A 21,910-nucleotide genomic window follows, 5' to 3' on the forward strand; every position below is an offset into this window, starting at 1 on the left:
GGCCAGGGCAGGGTGCCCTTTAGGAGATGTCACCTCCTCCAGGAGACCGTTTCCAACCCTCCAGTCTAGGTCAGGGCCCTCCTTTGTATTCTCATGGGACTCGGGGCTTCCCTCATTGTTTAACTTACCAAGTCTACTTTAATGATCTGTTTTCTTCCCTTTTGGCCTCCTCATCTCTTGACTCTTCATCTCTTGCCACCAGAACCTAACACAGTGCCTAGGACGTGATGGTGTCCCCATTAGTGTTTGGTGAATGGATGCATGGAGAGCCCTCAGATCACAGTGCATTGGACAGGCAGTTGAATTTCTGCGCACTCACGAAGCCCCCGCTGTGCTGCAAACAGGAGAGTCAGTGGAGGAGTAGGGAGTCAGAAGTCAGAAGGAAAAGAGAAAGCTCAGGGGATGCGATGCAGTTAGTGCTACATGAAGGAAAGAAAGATTTAGAATACCATCCTTAATAGGAAGGAGGGATGACAGCTGCAAGGAGAATTTGTTTACCAGATGCTGAAAAGAAATTTCAACAGGTAAAGTTGCATGAGTTCACATGGATGAAAAAGAACATCTGCTGGTATTTAACAGATTCTCATGTATTAGGTGCCAAGCACTGTTCTCAGTGTTTTGCAAGTATTAAGCCATTTAAATCCTCATAATGATTGTATGAAGCACTTAACTATGACTCTGTCTATTTTATAGGTGGGAAAACTGAGGAGCAAAGAGTACTCCTCCCTCCCCTCCACCCCACCTCCTGGGCCAAGCAGCCAGAAAGTGACAGGGCCAAGCTCTGAGCCCAAGCACTTTGACCTGGAAGCCAGGCTCTTACTGCCACCCCGTCCCGCTCTGGAACCAGCCCCCGCTCTGGTGCTTGTGTACCTGATGATTTGGTACCTTTTCAAAGATCCTCCTGAGAGGGAGGCAGGATTCTTTCTCATTTTGCAGAGAAGAAAACTGAGGCTTAACGACATTAATTTACCAAAGATCAGCCAGCGGGTCAGTGGCAGAGCCAGGATCTGTGATGGCAGACGCCCTTATTGCCTCTCTCATTCCCTCACTGCTCTCGGCTGAGCTCTACACCTGGGTCATCTTCAGTGCCACTCCCTTGACAGCTTGGGAACCTCAGCCAAGGCCTGGCAGATGGCTGTACCCTGTGCACATGGCTGAGTCAGTAGCCCCTTCTCTACTCCCTGGCTTCCCATCCTAACGCTGAGCCTCTAACCCGCCATGGCAGAGACAGGGACATCATCCCAACCTGGCATGGGATTAAAAACAGCTAAATCCATCAACAACTTTTGGGGGGAAAAATAGGTGCAGTTGAAATCTATTTATACTACCCTGATGCCCCGATGGGCAGGATGGCGTCAGCCCGATCTAGGAAAGGTGGTTAAGGATTCAGCAAGTCAGTATCCCAGGGCCCCAAAAAGCCAATGTGGAACATTCCCAGCTTGGGCTTGGAGCATCAAGCAGACTTGCTGTCTCACCAGTTGGATGCCAGGGTGCTCTTCCTAGTGCCGCCCTACCCCTGCTCTCCTGCTTCATCTCTCAAGGGCTCCCTTTGCCCAAAGGCTGGCAGGCTCATGGAGCAGCTGAGACCAGGGAAAGGGGAAGTTGGGCCCAATTCAGTCTCTTTGACACAGAGTCCTAGGGCCAAGTTGATAGCACAGGCCTGTTATCCTGCATCTTGTAGTAACCTGACTCAAAAGACATCTGATGCAAGCTTCACTACTCAGTTCCCCTTTCTAAGGTGACATGTCGCTGTCACAGTCTGTGCCTTGGTTTCCCCATGTATGAGAACAGAAACTTCTCAAGCTTCTAGCACATACAAGCTTGACCAAGGGAGCCCTCCTTGAGACAATAACTGAAAAGATTTCCTTTTGTGGGCTGAGGTAGGGGGCAGGAGACACTTGGTTTTCAGGATCAGGCAGATCTGGGTTCAAACCCTGGATTTGCCTCTTCCTGTCTATGTGATCTCTGAGCCTTGGAAATCATAACCAATCGAATTCTCAAAACAGTCTTCTGAGGTAGGTGCTATCTCTAGTTACATGGGGTTTTTTTTCTTTTGTTTTGTTTTTTTAAAGTAGGCTCCACACCCAGCACAGAGCCCAGTGTGGGGCTTGAACTCATGACCCTGAGATCAGCACCTGAGCTGAGATCCAGAGTCAGATGCCTAGCTGACTGAGCCACCCAGGCGCTCCTCTAGTTACATCTTATAATTGAGAAACTGGGGTACAGAGAGGTAAGTTAACTTGCCCAAGGTCACAGAGCTGGTAGGTAGCAGAGTCAGGTGGCCTAGCTCTGGTCTGTGCTCCTAGCCACCAGCCTACACTGCGATGCTTCCTGTGATACCTGAAGAGCAGAATTCTGATCCTGGCCCTGGCAGCAGCTTAAGTCACACTCATCTGATTCTACACAATGTAGCACTATCTTAGCCTCTAAGTCGTTTCCGAGAGTGTGTTGTCTCTGCCCATCTGCCCACAAGGTGCTGGGACAGTTGTGGGCAGATCTCTCCTCCTTGCCCACCAACCCCATCCCCCCGCCGCCTCCACCGCCATGCCCTGCCTCCTAGCCTTGGCTTCAGGGATCTGCAACCAGGGCAGTGAAAGAGCATCCTCTCAGGGTCTCCTGGGGGTCCACAGCAGCCCTCTTACAGAGCTCCAGGGTGCTATGAGGAAAGAGGCGCGCTTCTGGACCATGTGGACCATGCCGATAGGTTGCATCACCCCCCACATCAAAGTTTGCTTGGCTTCTTAGTCACACTGCGTGACCAATTTAAAGTAATTCTGAGAATCTCAGTATTGGGGGGGAATGGGCAGCAAGGACAGGAATGCAGGAGCGTCCTCTTCAGCAGCTCTAACCCAGCTGGCTGGCGGGCCCTCGTAATGGCCAACTCAGCCTAACCTAGGGCTCAAGCTAGGGCTAAGAGAGTCTGAGCCCCTCCTGGTTGGCCCAAACAGAAGTTCTTCCTGAAGTTGGGCTGCAGTGTGACTTTTCTGTCATGTCCACCTTCTGGGGCTAGTGTGGCCCTTTGGAGGATTGCAGGGTCCTTCTCATGGGACAGTCCTTTATCAACTTGAAGAGAGTCCCTGTGTCCCTGCCAACTCTTCTATTTTCTAGATTAAACATCCTCATTTCCTTTCATTCTACCTCTTAGTAGTTCAGAGTTCTTTGAGGCTTTTTTCTCACCACTCTCCTCCCTCTCTTCTCAATCTGTCCTAATGGATTTTCCAGGAATCCCAACTCAGGATCCCTTTCAAAATACTATTCTCAGGGCACAAGACTCCAGTGCTTGGTAGGCCAAGACTCTATCTATGGTTTCTCTTTGCCATCTCTTACCTCCACCCCCTCCAACTCTCCAGGCTTTCTTCTGGAAACTGCACCCCCCAAAACTCCATCCACGTGGTCCTCGTAGGGGCTGCCATGTTCAGCTATGACTTTGCCCCCAAGGCCAGTTGATTGGCCAAGAGGTTGGCACTATATTTAAGCTGCTCCAATCAATTCATTTCTTGGGATTTGGGGATTTGAGGGCCTCTCTGGTGGCTAAAACTGTGAGATACAAAACTCAGCAGCTATTGGCAGCTATACTGATCAGGACAGAGTAGGCTATGCTGCAGAAATGAATCAATCCTGAGATGTCAGGGGCTTAATCCAATGAAAATGTATTTCCTTTCCATGCAAAGTTTGATGGGGGTTGGGTACTTCTGGGAAGCCCCTCTCCAAGTGGTGATTCAGGGATCCAAGATCCTTCTATCCTGAGGCTCCATCCTCTTAAAAGTCTTTCACTTCCAGCTGCAAAGATGGGGGTGAAGGGAATAAAGGGGTGGGGGGAGGATGTGGAGAAGTCCTGTCTGCTCTGAATGGCTTCTGCCTGAAAGGGATGCACATCACTTCTCCCACATTCTCCAGTCAGGTTTCAGTCTAAAGTCTCACTTAACTCACTGCAGGGGAGACTGGGAGAGGTCATCTTTCTATGTGCTGAGAAAGAAGAGGAAAAAAAAAAAAACAAGATTGTGAGAGGACACTTGCTGTTGCCATGTTTCTTTGCCATGTGCAGAAAGCTGGTCTGTACTGAGAGAAGCCGTCACAGGCGGGGTGGGCGGGGCGGGGGAGATGGGGAGAAATTTCCTGATTAGACTGGCTCCCAAGGGTCATCACCTTCTCTAGGGCTTGTCTGCTATGTGATACACCACCACGGCATCCCTCCAGGACATTCCTCCTGTGCTAAGCTAATCTTGTATGACTTTTGGTCACATACCTCTAAAGGAGACTAATTACCTAATACATTCCTTGTCTTCATATTATAATGCTATTGATGCAAACTAAATGATCACACACTCTTTTCTGAACCTTTTCACTCGAGTTGTTGTCAATTCAAATCTCCCCATCTGGACTCCCTTGTCTAATCCAAGCAACCTCTGATAGCACATATTTTAGACATTATGGCCCATACAATCCCTGTCCAACTATGCAACTCTGCTGTGGTAGCATTGAAAGCAGCCACAGATAGTATGTAAACAAATGAACGTGGCTGTGTTCCAGTAAATCTGATCTTACAAAAATGACTGCAGGCTGGATTTGGCACACAGGTCATGGTCTGCCAACTCCTGATCTAGTTGGTCTTCTTAGATCTGAGCTTGGGATTCTCATTTCTCCCTACTAAAGAGAATCTTGTTAGCATCAACCCATCCTTCACGTCAGCAGACATATTTTTGGATCCTGACTCTACCATCAGCCTAGCAGCTCTCCCTCCCTACTCTGTGTCATGTGCATATCAAATGAGCTTTCTTAATGGTTCATCAGACTAGCAGGGCCTTGACAATGTAGTGAGTGGTGACCATGCTGCTCCTCCTGAGAAAGGTCACACTGGGAAGGCGGGACCCAAAGGATAAGATACTGGACAGCACTCCCTTCTAATCACTCCGTGCACGGCCTCTGCTGACCTGGGGCCAGCACCCTCTCTGATTCTCTGATTTCATGCAGGGCATCTGACTCAGGGTTGGGGCGGGAGTCATTTGGGGCTGTTTCCTTCTCTGAAGAATTCCCTTATTCCACACTCATTGCAATTCAATGTGATAAACACAATGTCCATTCCCTCTCTGTGTCCTCCAGCACTCTCTGGACATCCTCCATAGTTAGAGCCGCAGATCCCAATCTTAGTGCTGGGGGGAATTTAGCAAATCATCAAGTCCAGTACTCTTCCTTTTACAGATGAGAAAACATGAAGGCAAGATGGGGACAACTTGCCCAAAGGCAAGAAGGGCATCTGTGGAAGAGGCAGTCTAGAACCCGGGTTCTTTCTTCCTCCTTCCACATCTTTCCAGAAGGAACTGCCTCCAGTGAGCTTCTAGGCCATGAAGCCCTAGGAGCCCTCCTCTGATACCAGTCCAGTGGACAGAGAGGATAGGAACTGGGGGGCTCTGTATACTGCAGTGCCTCTATCTGGGCCTCACAGCTTGCCATCAAAATGAATAGAAGATCGAGTTTTTCCTGGGATATTCTGGTTTTGGGGACTGTCTCTCTCATCGGCTTGGCTCTAAAGCCAAAAGGACTTTGCATTAGTCATGAGCAAAGTGAAGTCCATGAGCTACTTTGTAAATTGTCTTCCTTAAACCAAGCTGATGATGTTTCCTTATGAATTACCATTTCTATATACATGGGGTTTTTTTTCTGACTCCCATGTGTGTTTTTTTCCAACACCAAATATGTGTTGTTTTTCCACTTCAATTCTCCAATTCTCTATCACCACCTAGGTGTCCAACAATTCAATTCAATTCAATTCTGACACCATCTACCTGGAGTTAGCATCAGATCCCACAAGCTAAAGGACTCGGTCCTATAGACTGTCCCCACTTTAAATACCAGTTGCAAGTAGAGTCCCCAGATGACTCTTACTTCTGCCTGACCAATTATAAATTCAGAGGTTTCTATGACTCCCCCCCAGGTTTGATAATTCACTGGAATGACTCATAGAACTAAAGACAGTGCTTTATTTATGACTAGCATTTTATTATAAAGGATACAACTCAGGAACAGCCAAATGGTAAAGATACATAGAGCAAAGGATGAGAGTAGAGGGGAGAGTGGAGTTTCCATGCCCTCTTAGGGCACATCACTCACTTCGATGTGTTCACCAACCTGGAAGTTCTCAGAATCTCATTATCTCAGAGTTTTGATAACTCAAATCACCAGCCGCCCTTCTATCCTTAAGAGTTTGGGAGGTGAGGCTGAAAATTCCCACCCTATAATCATGTGTTTGGTCTTTCTGGCAATCAGCCCCCATCCTGAAGCTAGAGACTCTGCCCTGAGTCTCCGCATTGGCATAAACTCAGGTGTGTTCAAAAGGGCTCATTATGAATAGCAACAGACATTCCTATTAGGGAATTGCAAGGGTTTTAGGAGCTTTGTGCCAGGAACCCAGGACAAAGACCAAAAAAAAATTTTTTTTATTATACCATATTATACTGTATAGTTCATAAATCAGCCTGATGTTTATAGCTAGAGCCCTAAAAACACACTCTGGACACAGTTTATCACAATCACTAAGAGGCCACCCTCCTCCCATAAAAGGCAAGGATACTCCTTGTCTTAGTACCTGTTTCCTTATTTGGGGTAAAAGACTTGATTGTGGCCATATCATTGTTATACTCCCATTTCTGACTCCACAGGAGTCCCTGTCATTCCCGGAAGCTGGCCCTCTTCCCCTTCACATGCATGGAGCCATCTGCTTGGAATGTTCTTCTTGCCCTTCTTTTCCCTGTCAAATTGCAGATGGGTAAAAAGGTCTCAGGGCACAGAATATTTTGTGGTGGTGGTAGGTCTTCTATGACAGGGCTCCTAATTTACATTTGTTTCAGGTTTTTGTTTTTGTTTTTGTTTTTTGACTAAAAAAAATCATTTTAGGGCGCCTGGGTGGCTCAGTTGGTTAAGCGACTGCCTTCAGCTCAGGTCATGATCCTGGAGTCCCGGGATTGAGTCCCGCATCGGGCTCCTTGCTCAGCAGGGAGTCTGCTTCTCCCTCTGACCCTCCCCCCTCTCATGCTCTCTCTATCTCATTCTCTCTCAAATAAATAAATAAAATCTTTAAAAAAAAAAAGAAAAAATCATTTTACACCGTCACAGAACAAACAGTTGTACTTTCTGGCTCACAACTCACAGAGCTCATTTAATGTAACTTTTGTTGGTTCTACACATTTCTGACCCTCACAAAGAAATTCTTCCCTATGGGAGCTTAGAAGGATATGTGCCCAACCTCCCCTGTGCCCTGAGGCTACATTTGTGGTCGAAATCATATTCATCCTTCCAAGCCCTGCTCAAGTGCTTCCTCCTCTGTGAAGCCTTCGTGGTTAACCAAGTAGAATTGAAACGGACCTTCGCAGAGCACTTTATACTCTGTGCTCTAACAGCTTGTTTATGAGGCTGTTTGCCTGCAAAGGCTTTAAGCATCTAGTTGTTTATCTTTGCCCTGAGGAGTATCTGACACATAATGTGGGCTTACTAAATATTTTGTCCTGATCTTTTGGGGAAAAGAAGCCAACCTAATTAGACAAGAACCAGGACAGGACCCAGAGGAAAACTGATGGTGGGGCAGGGAAGGTGCTCCTTGATAGTCTTCCTCTTTTCAAAGGAGAAGCTAGTACTATCCTCTGCCTAGTTCTGGCTTACTCAGCTTTCTGCATGGGTAGACCTACCTCCCCCAAGAAACACACATAGTTCTATTAATAGATACAACTCAAAGACAACAGCTCCAAAAATAACTTCTTCTTCAAGGTCAGCGCAAAGCCATAGAAACACCATTCTGGTCAACCCACTGAACCAATGGGTAGACATTGGGTCCTAGGTCAAAAGACTCCCAATCCTCATGGATGGGGTACTGTGGAGTGTTAGCAGGGTCATATTATGGCTTTCATGGGACGTAGGCACTTGTTCCTTTGTGGGCTCATCCCTCCATAAAAATACACTTAAAATTATATTTTGTAACCACATTGGCATAAAGACAAATATAATCCAGCCTTGACTCATTTTTTATATATTCATTATTCTTATATTCATCTCCTGATTTTAAAAGAAATTAAAATTAAAGCATTTTCATGGGTCCCTAAAAGTATCATGGGACTGCATTAGTCTGGGTTCTCCAGAGAAACAGAAGCAATAGGAGACATATAGATATCGAAGGAGATTTATTATAAGGAATTGGCTCGTGTGTTATTGGAGGCTGAGAAGCCCACAGTCTGTAGTCAGCAAGCTAAAGACCCAGGAGAGCCAATATGGTGTAAGTTCTGGTTCAAATGTGCGATTAAAGGCAGGAGAAAATCAATGTGCCAGCTCAGAGATAATCAGGCAGAGAGAGTGAATTCTCCCTTACTCTGCCCTTTCTGTTCTATTCAGGCTTCCAATAGATTGGATGTGGCCTATCCACATTGGGGAGGACAATCTTCTTTACTCGTATCTATGGATTCAAATGTTAACTTCATCCAGAAACATCCTCACAGACATTCCCAGAATAATGTTTAACCAAATATCTGGGCATCCAGTAGCCAGTCATGTTGACCCATAAAATTAACCATCACGAGTCCACCCCTCATCAACTTGGCATCCATGTGCATCTCCTTAAACCATACTTATTCTCCAAATAAAGACAATAAAAAGGCCATAAATCTGCCTAACATGATGCAACCATCTTGCATACAACCAAAAATACACTAACTTCTTCCCCAGAAGAGGAAGTACATTCCTTTAAAGATGTTTACTCTTCTTGATATCCTATAACTTGATTACTAGGATGTAAAATTAACAAATCTTTTAAACTATTATATAAAGACAATACATCTTATGTCCTCATTTCTGTAAATGGTCATGTGGTCATAACAGGTACTTGTAACAATTTTCTTACACTAAGCATTCTGTATTCCTTTTACCTTCAGCAAGCACCTCAGTTAGTCACATTTCTTTACCTGATGGGGTGACCCAAACCTTCATTCCTGTTGGGTCTGGGCCATTAGCAGTCCTGCCTGGATTGAGTTGTTGTAGTTGTTTGCTGACCTTACTCACAGTGCATGGTAATACCAAAGGACACCCTTAGAGATCTCCTATATTCCAGACGTACTCTTCTTTACCTCCATTGTGCATTTGCAGCCCAATTTCCCCTTGTTAGTGAAGACCAATTACCCCAGTCAGCACAGTAACTCGCTTCTCTGCCTGTTGATTCAGGGACATGAGGGGTCCAAACTGGCTGGGCTGTAATCTTAACTTCCAGTTCAATGGAATCATTGTCGTGTCTCCTGGTGAAAACATTCCTCCCTTTGGGACGAAGACCACTAGGCCAGCAGAGCATAAGGTCATGGGAACAGGAAGCAAAAATTTTGCTAGTGAGCAACTAGAGGTAACAGTGAGTGGTGCCCCTCCCATTTCCATCTCTTGATTCCTGAACCTATGAATCCTGGCTATGGGGGAAACAGCCCCATATACCGACCCTAATTCAGAGTTGATAGAGCCTTCTGGAGGACTTCACCCCAGCCCTGCAAGGTATTGCCACCTAACTGGCATTACGACTGAGTGTTCAAAAGATCATTCCACTATTCTATCAAGCCATATGCTTCAGAGTGGTGGGGACCATGGTAGTGAATTCCATGAGCACGGACCTATTGTTGCACTTATTTTGCTGGGAAGTGAGTTCCTTGGTCAGAAGCAATGCTGGGTGGAGTACCATGGTGGTGTATCAGGCATTCTGTAAGTCCATGGATGGCAGTTTTAGCAGAAGCATGGCACTACAGGAAAGGTAAATCTGTGTCCAGAGTGTCTATTCTAGTAAGAACAAAATGCTGCCTCTTCCATGACGGAAGTTGTTCCGTGTCATCACCCTACCCCCGGGTAAGTGGGATGATCACCCTGGAGAGTGGTGCCATGTCAGGGGCTCGGTGTGTGTCTCTGTTGCCAGCAGTTGGGGCACTCATCAGTGGCCATAGCCAGGGTGGCCTCGGTGAGAACAAGTCCATGCTGCTGCGCCCTGTATAGCCACCCCGCCTGCCACCATGGCCACTTCGTTCATGAGCCTGTTGGGTGATGGTGGGGTGGCTGGGAAAGGAGGCTGACTGGTATCCACAGGTCATCCTATTCATTTGAATATTAAAATCCTCCTCCGCTGATGTCACCCTTTGGTGAGAATTCACATAGGACGCAAATATCTTCATGTTTCCCACCACCCGCCCCTCTATTCAGAGAAGTTTATCCACATAATTCTGTGGATAAACTTCAAATTTCCTTGTCACCAATTTTCCAATCATGCTTGTCCCAAATCCCTGACCGTCCAGCCAAACCACTGGCCACAGCCCATGAATCGATGTATAATCACGTGTCTGGTATTTCTCCTCCCAAACAAAATGAAAACCCAGGTGCGCTGCCCAAGTTCTGCCCACTGGGAGGATTTCCCTTCACCACTGCCTTCAGGGCTGTCCCAGAGGGGGGCTGCAGTGCCGCGGCCGACCACATCCAGCTGTGCCTGCATATCATGCAGAACCATCCGTAAACCAGGCCTGTGTCTTCTCTTCCTCTGTCCACTGACCGCAAGGAACTCCCCGTGAGGTTACATGTGTGGGCTGGGAGATACCGTGGGGGAGCCAGGGTGGGGGGCCATGAGCCTTTGGGCACTTCTCTGTGTTGTATCTTACTTCTGCCTTCAGGCCAGGGTCTGCTCAAGCAGGATCCTATATATATTATTTCCTTTTGATGATGGAGTACACCATCATGGTTTGGTGGGTCCTATAACATCTGGTTCACGATGGGGAGCTCAGGTTGCCTGGTGACTTGGTGGCCCATGGTTAAGTGTTCAGTCTTTGCTAAGGCCCAGGAGCAGACAAAGAGCTGTTTCTCAAAAGGAGAATAGTTAACTTCGGAGGATGGCAGGGCTTTGCTGCAAAATCCTAAGGGCCGAGTGCTGTGATTCACCTCTAATGGCCTGCTAAGGACTCCAAACAGCATCTCTATCTGCTGCTGGCCCTTCAAGCACCATTGGATTGGCTGGCTCGTAAGGCCCTAGTGGCAGGACAGCTTGTGCGACAGCCTGGACCTATGGCAAAGCCTTCTCCTTTCTGAGCCCACTGAAAACTAGCCGCTTTTTCGGTCCCTTAGGGCTGGAGTAACACACCCGATGAGGAGTATGTTGCGTCCAAACACTAGAGGCCCACAGAACACTGTGTCTCTTTCTTGGTTGTAGGAGGAGCCAGATGCAACCTATCCTTCACCTTACCCAGGATATCTTGACATGTTTCACACCGCTGGACACCTAGATATTTCACTGAGGTAAAAGGCCCCTGGATTTTTATGGGATTTGTTTCCTACCTTCCGACATGCAAATGTCTTACCAATAACTCTAGAGTAGTTGCTACTTCTCGTTCACGAGGTCACTCAGCTACTGTCATGAATGTAACGGACCAGTGTGACATCTTGTGGAAGAGAAAAAGTGATCAAGGTCCCCGTGAACTAAATTATGACATAGGGCCGGAGGACTGATATACCTCTGAGGGAAGATAGTGAAGATATGTTGCTGGCCTTGCCAGCTGAAAGCAAACTGCTTCTGGTGATCTGTACTAAAAGGTGTCAAGAAAAAAGCATTTGCCAGCCCAACAGCTGCATGTAAGGTATCAGGGACACGAATTTCTGCAATCCTTCCAGGACTGTGGTAGTGCTTTTGTTTACCATTTTTTTCTAGATAGAGGCAGTCCTAGTGGCTTCAGTTGACCTTTCCTACCATAATAATCCTCACTCCACAGGTCAGGGAACCAAGGCGGGGATTAGACCAGCTGCTGAGTATATCTATTCCAATAATGCATTTTGGAACTAGGGAAATAACCACAGGATGGGCTTGAGGACTGCAGTGGCCTGAATGTTTGTGTTCCTTCAAAATTCATAGGTTGAAATCCTAATCCCTAAAGGTGATAGTGTGAATAGGTGGGGCCTTTGGGAGGTAATAGGAGTAGTGCTCTTGTAAAAAAAGATCCCACAGGGCTCCCTAGCTCCTTCCACCATGTGAGGATACAATGAAAAGTCTGCAACTCAGAAGAAGGCTTCACCCAACCATGCTGGCACCCTGATCTTGGACTTCTAGCTTTCAGAATTGTGAGCAACACATTTCGGTTTATAAGCCACCCAGTCTGTGGCATTTTGTTAAAGCAGCCTGAATGGACTGAGACAGGGACCCACTGGGCCCACTGGGAAATGAATCTGAGTTAAAATTCCACTATCACCTGACTTCCACAAGCCCCTACTCTGGTAGACCACAGGGACATTTTGAGTCTCTTGGAATTAATGTCACTTTAGAATCAATGCCTAGTAGTCCCTGAAGGGCCTGGTTATTTCCTTTTTCCCAATACACAGTTAAAAGTAAAAATAAGAAGTTAAAGTTGTTAAAAAGTAAAAAAGTTTAAGTAAAGCAAAAGGCCATAGGGTCCCTTTGGGGAAGGCTAAGCTAGGAGAAAGTTTCACAGTATAAATACTGGGCTCCTTCCTTCAGGGAACCTGGCTTTTCCTGCATTCATGGGGTTCTGGGTATTTAAACTAGCTCACCTCTGGGAACTAACTGAGGAGGCATGACTCTGTTTTTATGATTCAGGTTAGACTTTTGTTCATTTGACCTAGACCGTATCTGCTAATACAGATCAAGTAAGAATTTAGTAGGCTTCCTATGTGTTCCACTTCAAGGAACACCATGATCAACCAGCCAACGCCATGGGTCTATGGGAGTCAGACTACTCTCGTTGCTGCTTTGGCTCTGCTGTCCTTTACCATAACCATGCCCACTTTGCCTCTGGCAGTTGAGGGCTGATATTTGACCCCTACCATACCAGGACCCAATTACTCCCACTGCGTTTAGGTTTTTTAGGTTTCCCAGTTCAGTGACAGCAGTCCTGACTATAAGGTCGGTCTATAGAGAAGAGTGATCCCAGAGCTCTTCAAGGATGCCTGGGCTCCCTTCACAAATTGATTTCTCACAGCAGTGGTGGAGGGTATGTCTTCTGGACTCTCCCAGTGTGCGTGAGTAAATCTTTTTTTTTTTTTTTAAAGATTTTGTTTATTTACTTGACAGAGACAGAGATAGTGAGAGCAGGAACACAAGCAGGGGGAGTGGGAGAGGGAGAAGCAGGCTTCCCGCAGAGCAGGGAGCCCGATGCGGGGCTCGATCCCAGGACCCCAGGATCATGACCTGAGCCGAAGGCAGACATTTAACGACTGAGCCACTCAGGCGCCCTGGGTGAGTAAATCTTAAATGATAAATCCTCTCTAATCCTCTCTAAAATTCCAATCTCCCTAACCCTTTGACTTTCTTCCTCTACATTAAACTAAGGCTGGCAAGGCATTTCTAATTCACTCACTGTGGGTCACCTCTTGATCCATATTTCAGACAGACAAACTGTTAGAGTCCTTCATGATTCCCTGAGCTGAGACATGAAATGCAGAATTTCTGCCTAGTGAACCCATGTCAGTGAATTTGGCCTGATCCAACTTTACGTTCTTTCCACCATTATCCTACACCCTCAGGATTCACTCACACACACGTTCCCCAGATCTCTGTCTGCATAAATTAGAAAACTCAAGTAGTTCTTTTGAAGGGTAGCACACCTCCTCATGGGTCCCATTTTGTAGCTCATCTTCAGGGGTCCACTGGGACTTGAGTCTGCTTGTAGGTCTAGAAGCAGAGAAGTGATGGGGGTGGGTCCTGAGGAGAATCAGTATTGTCTTGCATGGCAATGCCTCAGGGGAGGACATTGCCGGGTTAGTGCCCTCGGATGAGAGGGAAAGGCTGCTACTGGAGGTGGGGAGGCTGCTTCCTCTGGCAAAGAATACTCTTCAACATTTGGGAGCTCAACATCCCTAGCTTCATCAGGGTCTTCTTACATGTCCCCATTCCCAGTTATGGGATCCCATTCTTTCTCAATGTCTTTAACAGTAGACGCCTTGTGAGGGTAGGAGTCAAACTTGTATTGTAATTCAGCTAGTGGCAGGACAACATTCTGTGCTTGACTTTCAGCAGGCTCAGCTCTGCGCCTTCAGGAGATAAGGCTCTCTTCAGGGCAGACACAGAAGCTTTTAGGTCATTTGGCAGCATTTGAGCTGGGAATTCTAATCCCTGAAACTCATCCTTTCCTTTCACCATTTTATCCAGTGATAATAGGAGCAACCAGTCAACCTCGTTATATTCTTTAGTTTTCCGTAACGTATGAAAAGGTATGATAGCATTCTAAACACCATTACTTGGCTCTTTGTATCTTATAAGTGGTTGATTAGGAGTATCCAAAGGAAGAATTTTGCATATCTCTATTGCCAGATTACTCCATGGACTATCAGTGTTCTTTCTACTACTAGAAATACAGTCATTAGCATCTTTAGGTCTAATAAATTCTAGACACCAAGAACCAATTCAGAAAAATCATTCTTAAAATTCTATTCCCCTGGAACCACCTTCAGATTGAAATCTATAGTGGTCTGGATTCCTCAGAGAAATAGAATATATATATATAATCACTCCAGTTCTAGGCCAAAGGTCTGAGAACCAGGAGGGCTAATGGTGTAAGTTCCAGTCCAAGTCTGAGATCAAAGGCAGGAGAAGATCAACATGCCAGCTCAAAGACAGGCAGAAAGAATGAATTCTCCCTTACTCTGCCTTTTTTTGTTCTATTCAGGCCTCCAGAGGATTGGATGAGGCCCACCCACATTGGAGACGGCAATCCGCTTTACTCAGTCTACTGATTCAAATGTTAATCTCATCCTGAAACTCCCTCACGGACACACCCAGAAGAATACTGTTTAACCAAATATCTGGGCACTTCGTGAGCCAGCCAAGCTGACACATAACATTAACAATGATGGGACCCCAGGCACTTTGTCTACTGAGTCTACTGGAGCAGTCAGCCCTGAGTGTTAGGGTGTAGATTACACATGGTCCTTTCCTTGGAGGTATCGCTTTGTAAAGGGGACCCATAGGAAAGATGGCTCTGCTCACACAGTGGTCACCTGGGTTCCCTGCAAGGGGTCTTGAGCGTGGAGGCTGGTTCCCATGCATTTTAATGCCCTAAGCATTATCCAGAGGGAGACAAAGCGAGAGAGACAGAGATTCTGCCCCTAAGATTTTCAGCGCAAATCCCACCCACCTATATATTCAAATCACAGACCATAGTCTATGCACCTAAGGCCCATTTCATATAACTTTACATCCATATCAAGGAAGTTCAATCTTTGAGAAAATAAACATTGACCCAGCTTCAAACAAGTCAGATCTCCTGTTTATTTTTAGTTCTCTGGATGTGTGCAGATCATCACCAATGCAATGAAGAAAATGCAGATGCTTCGCATAATTACCCAGCTAATAAATTAGGGCTGAAAGGCTGCTGGGGATAGTGTGTTCCTTTGGCCTTGGCTAGGGAGGTAGCTCAAGGTAGTCCTAGAAGAACAGGTGAGATGGGTGGCATGGGGAATGCATTAGATACTCCTGGCTGGCGCTTCCTGAGAGAAGGCTTGAGTGAGGGTACAGTGTGTCAGAGAGTGGATCTCAAGGGGCCTACATAGAATGAGGAGTGTGTGGGGGGTGTGTGTGTGTGTGTGTGTCTGTGTGGTGCATGGTGTGGTGTGTGTGTGTGCTGCATGTATATGTGTGTGCTGTGTGTGTGTATGTAGGGTGTGGTATGTGTGTGGAGTATGTGTGTGTGGTATGTGTGGTATGGGTTTATGTGGTATATGCTTGTGGGGTGTGTGTATGTGTGGTGTGGGTGTGTGTGGTGTGTGTATGTGTGGTGTGGGTGTGTGTGGTGTGGGTGTGTGTGGTGTGGGTGTGTGTGGTGTGTGTATGTGTGGTGTGGATGTGTGTGGTGTGTGTGGTGTGGGTGTGTGTGGTGTGGGTGTGTGTGGTGTGTGTATGTGTGGTGTGGGTGTGTGTGGTGTGGGTGTGTGTGGTGTGGGTGTGTGTGGGGTGTGTATAGGTGTGGTGTGGGTGGTATGGTATGTATGTGCATGTGGTGTGGGTGTGGTACGTGTGTATGTGGGTGGTGTGCATATATGTGCATATAATGTGTGTTTGTGTGTGTGGTGTGTGTGCATGCGGTATGTGTGTGGCAGGTGGGGGTGTGGTACATGTATGTGCATGTCGTGTTTGTGTGGTGTGTATATGTGTGTATCGGAAGGAATGGGGGTGGGAAATGAGGAAAAGACTGCTCGTGGGTTTTGAAATACAGAGGGGAGCCTGGGGGTGATGCCATCTATCCCTTGGTGTTTCATGAGCATTCAATGTTTTTTCCTGCCACGACTCTTTCTCTTTTTTTCCTGGTTGAAATTCTTCTTGAATTCTTCCGTTTTGCTGAAGACAGTTTGAGTGTAGTTTCAGTCCCTGGCAAGTGAAAGAGAGTAAACAGACCATGGAAGAGTCCTATGAAAGCACATGAGACTGAAAGTCAGGAGCACGGGCTCTGTCACAAACTGGGCTTGTGACCTGGGCAAGTCACTCCTCACCTTTGGACTTAGTTTCTCCAATGGTAAAAAGATGAGTGGTTTTCAGATTTTTGAATTTCATGGACCAGTTAAAATCATCACAAATAACCACGTCACCCACAACTATCACTAATATTTTATAAAGAAAGAATATTTTAATATCAAAAGTGTAAAGGACAAAAATCTCAAAATTGAAAAACAGAATTAAGTTAGATTTAAGAAAAACCCACTCTATCACTTATGTTTTTTCCCCATATTGCCCAAGACTGAAGAAAAAAATCGTTGTAGATGGATACTGCTCCCCCGTGCCTGGAGTCTGGGGACTGTGAAATGTCATGAGCTCTTGGGTCCATCTTCAAACTTGACTCTGGCAGGCTGGATCTTTCAGCTCTGCACCTGCTTTCAGAATGTCAGTGTATCAGAGACCTTTCCCCCTAAAGCACACCTGCTGATGAAAACCTGCTGCTGCCGCTGCTAAAATAGGACCAAGAGTCTATTCCTGACACTGCTCTGAACACTTTCTTGTTTAGTGTTTACAAAGCTAACTCACTAGAGTTTCACAAAACCTCATGCGACAGGCGTGATTATTATCTCCCTTTTGCAGATAAGGGCAGGGCCGCAGAGACCCGAGGCACGGACCTCAAAAAGGCTCTCTGAGAAAAGGAGGAAGGCTCGAGGGGAGAGGAGGGACAGGACAAAATATCTTGGGGCCAGAGCATCCTGTCCTGGGCACTTGGCCAAGATGGCTCAAAGTGGCCTTGCTGAGATATCTGAGAGGGGGTTTCATAGCTGGGCCGGGAAAGAAGGTGCTAGGCTGGATGCAGAAGTACGCAAATGGCAAACAGACTCTTTGGTGTTATCTCTCAGCCCTGACCCTTGACTTCAGCGGGCTCGACCTGGTTTCCTCAGCCTGTAAAATTGGGTTGCCAGGCCCTACTCTTGAGGCTGGGAAGGAACATGAGATAATAACTTCCTTGACTTTGGAGCCAGGACAAGCCTGCAGACCTCGTCCTCTTCTCGCTCCCCACTCCTCGTCCCCCTGGCTCCCACCAGTCTTCCCCACATTGGTAAATGGCACCACCCACCCAGCACGGGCTGCTCCAGCTGCAAGTCTGACCTTCAGCCTGACTCCTCCCCACTCCCCACCCCAGCCCATCAGCCAGTCCTCTCGGTCCAACCTTCCAAATATGTCTCCAAATCCCCACGTCTCTCCCTCACTCAACTCCACCCTCACTCTGTCTCTCTCTCATCCTCTCACTGTTCCCACTCCTGCTCCTAAAGCCTGTTCCCAGACCTGCAGCCACAGTGACGGTTGACAATGTAAGCCATGTAGTGTTACTTGTTTAAGGCCTTCAATGATTTGCCATTCTACTCAGACAAAAATCAAAACGCCTAAACTTGACCTGACTGGTCTGGTCCCTGCCCACCCCTCCCACCATCTCAAGTCACAGGTCTTGCCTTCACTCACTGAACCCCAACCCCAATGAACCTGTAGCTCCTAGAACACACCAAGCTCGTTTCCATGGCAGGGCCTTTGCACCAGCCTCCTGCTACTCCCTGTTTCCTGCTTCTCATCACCCGGACTCAGAGGGGCCTTCCCTGTCCGTCTTATCTAAAGCAGAATTCTACTTTATTTCCTATCACAGTACCTGTTTATTTCCTTTGAGCACTCGTGACCATATGAATCTGTCATTCCATGACTTTGCTTGGTTGTTTTTTGCCTTGTTCACTGGATGTCTGTTCATGGTTGTAGATTTCTAGCACAGCATTCGGCACATCATAGGCACTCAAGAAAATCTTTTGGATAATAGATGAAAGGTCTATTTCACAAGTCACGATAGAATCCCCGCCCACTGTCTCTCCTTGCTCCCCACCCCTGACCCCGTCCCCCACCACCCACTCCACACCTGCTTCTGCTCCTCCAGAGGGTAGGTCACCACCCAGGAGGCTGGGAAGTGCTGAATCTGCTCTCGGGGCTGGTTTCTGACCCCGTGGAAAGGGCTCACACAAGGTCTGAAGGTGGCAGTAGGATTACAGGGTGGCAGATGGAGGCTGGGAGAAGTGACAAGTCTGGTGTCCTGAGGGAACGCTTTCCCCAGCCTGGTCTCCCTTATGGAAAAGGGGCCCCCTCTGCTGGACCGTGCAGGGCTGCAAAAGACTGGGTACCACCCAGAGGGAGAAGCTGTGAGGTAGCCAGCAAGAGGTGAAATGTGGTATTTCAGGGCCAGGGAGCTGATGTGCTAATTTGAAAGGAAGAGTGTAGACTCTCCCTCGGGGCTGCAGAGCACCGAGAATGAGATCTTGGGTGTGTTGTTGCCTGGCTCCCCCACTTTCCCCCAGCTACTCTGTGGTACAGAGTGGACTCTCCCTTCCTGCACAGATGCCCACTGGCCTGGCATCCTGGGCATTTGCCCAGCCTTCATCAGGGAGGCTGGCCAGCCCTGCCTGGAAGGTGGTGTCTTGTGACATCTACAGATCCTGGCAAGAAGCCCCACTGCTTCGGGCAAGAATGGATCTGTAGGTTCCAGGAAAGAGGCTTCTGGGGGAAGCGGAGCCCCAGTGGCATTTCTGCACCTCAGGAATCAGACCACAGGAAAGTAGGCCCTCTGGGAGCCAGAGAAGTTCAGAATCGCATTAGCAACATACCCTATCAGACCTATCTCCTCTCCTCCTCCTGAAAAGGAAATACTTAACAGTCTCCGGCATGCTGCCTGCTAAGCTCTCCCCCTGCTCTCGATTCGGTGCAAAAATGTCCTGATGCGCGCACCCCACACAGCAGCTCCAACACTAGACGTGACCAGGGATATAGTGGGGTGACGCTTATGGGATGCCAGGCCTCAGATCAAATCCAAGGCAGAAAAGGCCTGTTACCCCCGGGATCTGGGGGTCCAAGGGAGGAAGAGGGCAGGGGGTGACATCCATACAAGTACAGCTTGAGGCAGGAACACGAAAGATCCGTTTTTCTGATAACTCTTCAAGTGACCCTCCTAGGAGTTGGACAAGTAAATGAAAACTCGTATTACTACAATGGAGTTTAAAAACAGTTTATAGAACCAAATACAACATAATGAGCACCCCAGGACCTCATTACTCTGTCCTGTTGTGGCCACAGCTCTGTGGGCATCTCACACATGTGCATTTGCTGCTCACAGGGTTGGGTGTTCTCTCTGCAGTCCTCATTATTCTCGTTTCATTTCTGTGCATGTGCAGCGTCTGTGGCTTCAAACCCAGTTTGGTCCTCCAAATGCCCCCAGGCTCTGTGGTTTGCTTCAAGTGTAGCAGCTTTCAAACGTCAGTGCAATTCTGAGTCATCTGGCCAGTGGATAAAATTCATGTTCCTAGGCCCCCTTCAGAGACGATGATTTACTAGGTCTGAGGTGGGCCCCAAGAATCTGTCTTCCTACAACCATCCCGGGGGATTCTGATGAGAAGGTCCTAAGAACCCGCTTTGAAAAGTACTGATGTTGAAAAGTTCACTGTGCAAGTGGGTTGGTTTCTAATGTTTTTCTATTTAAATAATACTGCAAGGAAGACTCTGTGGAAATGATCTTTTTTTCTTTTACATTATTTTCTTTAGACTTTTGCTTAGGAGGAGGATTATGGAATCAAAGGATAGGAATTGTTTTGTAGTTTTTGCTAAATTAATCTCACAGGGAATTTGAATAATTGAACATTAAGTTTTAGCATTTAAATTGATTTTTATAACAATATACAAGTTGCTCAGATTGCAAGTTCAAGATTTATAGAGGGGGCGCCTGGGTGGCTCAGTTGGTTAAGCGACTGCCTTCGGCTCAGGTCACGATCCTGGAGTCCCGGGATCGAGTCCCGCATCGGGCTCCCTGCTCAGCGGGGAGTCTGCTTCTCCCTCTGACCCTCCTCCCTCTCCTGCTCTCTGTCTCTCATTCTCTCTCTCTCAAATAAATAAATAAAATCTTTAAAAAAAAAAAAGATTTATAGAGGGACTGCGCGTTTTCCTATGTAAAGCTTTGTGTGTAAACTATCCTTTGACTATTCATCAAAAAAGGAACAGGATACTGACCTTTTATAGTTATATCAATTCCTTAGCTATTTTGGATAGAAAGCTTTATTTGCCACATATATTTCTCCCCCTTCTGCGGCTTTCATTTTTGTGTTCGCTTTATTACATTCGGTGGCAAAAAAGGCTTTTAAAAACACATTTGGATCCATCCATCCATCCTGTCCCTGATATCTCTTTTCATCAATAGTCAAAATGGTTTCTTCTGCTCACAGTTGAAACAAACTTGCTTTTCCATTTCCTTCTCTGGCTTTTTATGACCCATTTGAAATGTATTGTAGTGCATGGGGTGAAAAATCTGGATACAAGCTAATTCTGATTCATGCTGATGTCTTGCCATTTAGATGATATTTGTTAAGTAGTGATTCTTACAGCATTGTGTTGATGCTTATTCATTTTACATAAAGTCCTTAAGTAACTTCACTCTGTTTTTGCAGTCTATTCCCCTGGTCATTTTTTTTTGTCTTTACCCTGATAGATTATACTGATGGCTGTCTGGTTATTTTAACTTCCCCGAAACATTTTTTTGGTATTTTGCCCATTCATACTTCAGATGAATTTTACTATTTATTTGTTAAACACTCCAATGCATCTCATTGTGTCTTTAATTTACATTCTATTGTAAACTTTATTTAGATTTCATCAAGATCAAGGTATAGCTCTTCATTCATTCATATATTCCTTTATTCTTCTCACTGTAAAATTTTCTTTGAAAAAAATCACTTATTCCAGGTTAAATTAATTCCCAACTATTTACTTTTTGTTTTTTGTTCTTTTTTTCAATGCACAAAAGGCACCTACAATGTGTGTTAAGTTTTGATTAGCTGTTATCTCCTCTTTGTCTGCCTTAGGACTTGGTCCCAACTATTTACTTTTTTGGGGGTGGGGAGATTATTCTTGTGACTAAGCCAGCTCTCTCCTTTCTTCTTTCTTCTCTCCACCCCACTCCTACTCTCATTCTCATGCTCACTAAAACACAAGCATTTTAACCCCAAAGCCTTGCAGATAAAATGATACAACACCCCCGCCCCGCCCCGCCCCGGCAACACTCCCAGCAACCCCCCCCCCCCCACCGCCCAGCCCATGCTATTTCTTGGCTTCAGCCAGCAGTAGTCTGTAAGCTGCTCTGAGGATTCCTCCATTTGTCTTTCTCCCCTTTCTTTTCCCTCTCTATAAGATAGACAGAATTGCCCTGGCTCCACCTTCCTGTGTTAGGACATAGCTGGTTAAAGAGGACTCAGCATATTCTAGATGTACCATCTCTATTCATTGAATACAACAGGAAGATACAGTGCACTAGGTTGAATAAGCATCCTCTCAAAACTCATGCCCACCCAGGACCTCAGAATGTAAACTTACTTGGAAATACGGTCTTTGTGGATACAGTTAGTTAAGATGAGGTCATGTCTGGAT

The 21,910-nt window shown here is 46.6% G+C and overlaps 1 protein-coding gene across 11 annotated transcripts in view; it reads right to left on the bottom strand.

The window, feature by feature from the left end:
* The window catches only part of LOC115942756 (uncharacterized), a 300,514-nt gene that overhangs the window by 246,870 nt on the left and 31,734 nt on the right, over positions 1-21,910 (bottom strand). The window lies entirely within an intron of this gene.

The sequence above is a fragment of the Leptonychotes weddellii genome, chromosome 9 (assembly GCF_054177405.1).
Source record: "Leptonychotes weddellii isolate Sample4059 chromosome 9, ASM5417740v2, whole genome shotgun sequence".
Taxonomy (NCBI): domain Eukaryota; kingdom Metazoa; phylum Chordata; class Mammalia; order Carnivora; family Phocidae; genus Leptonychotes; species Leptonychotes weddellii.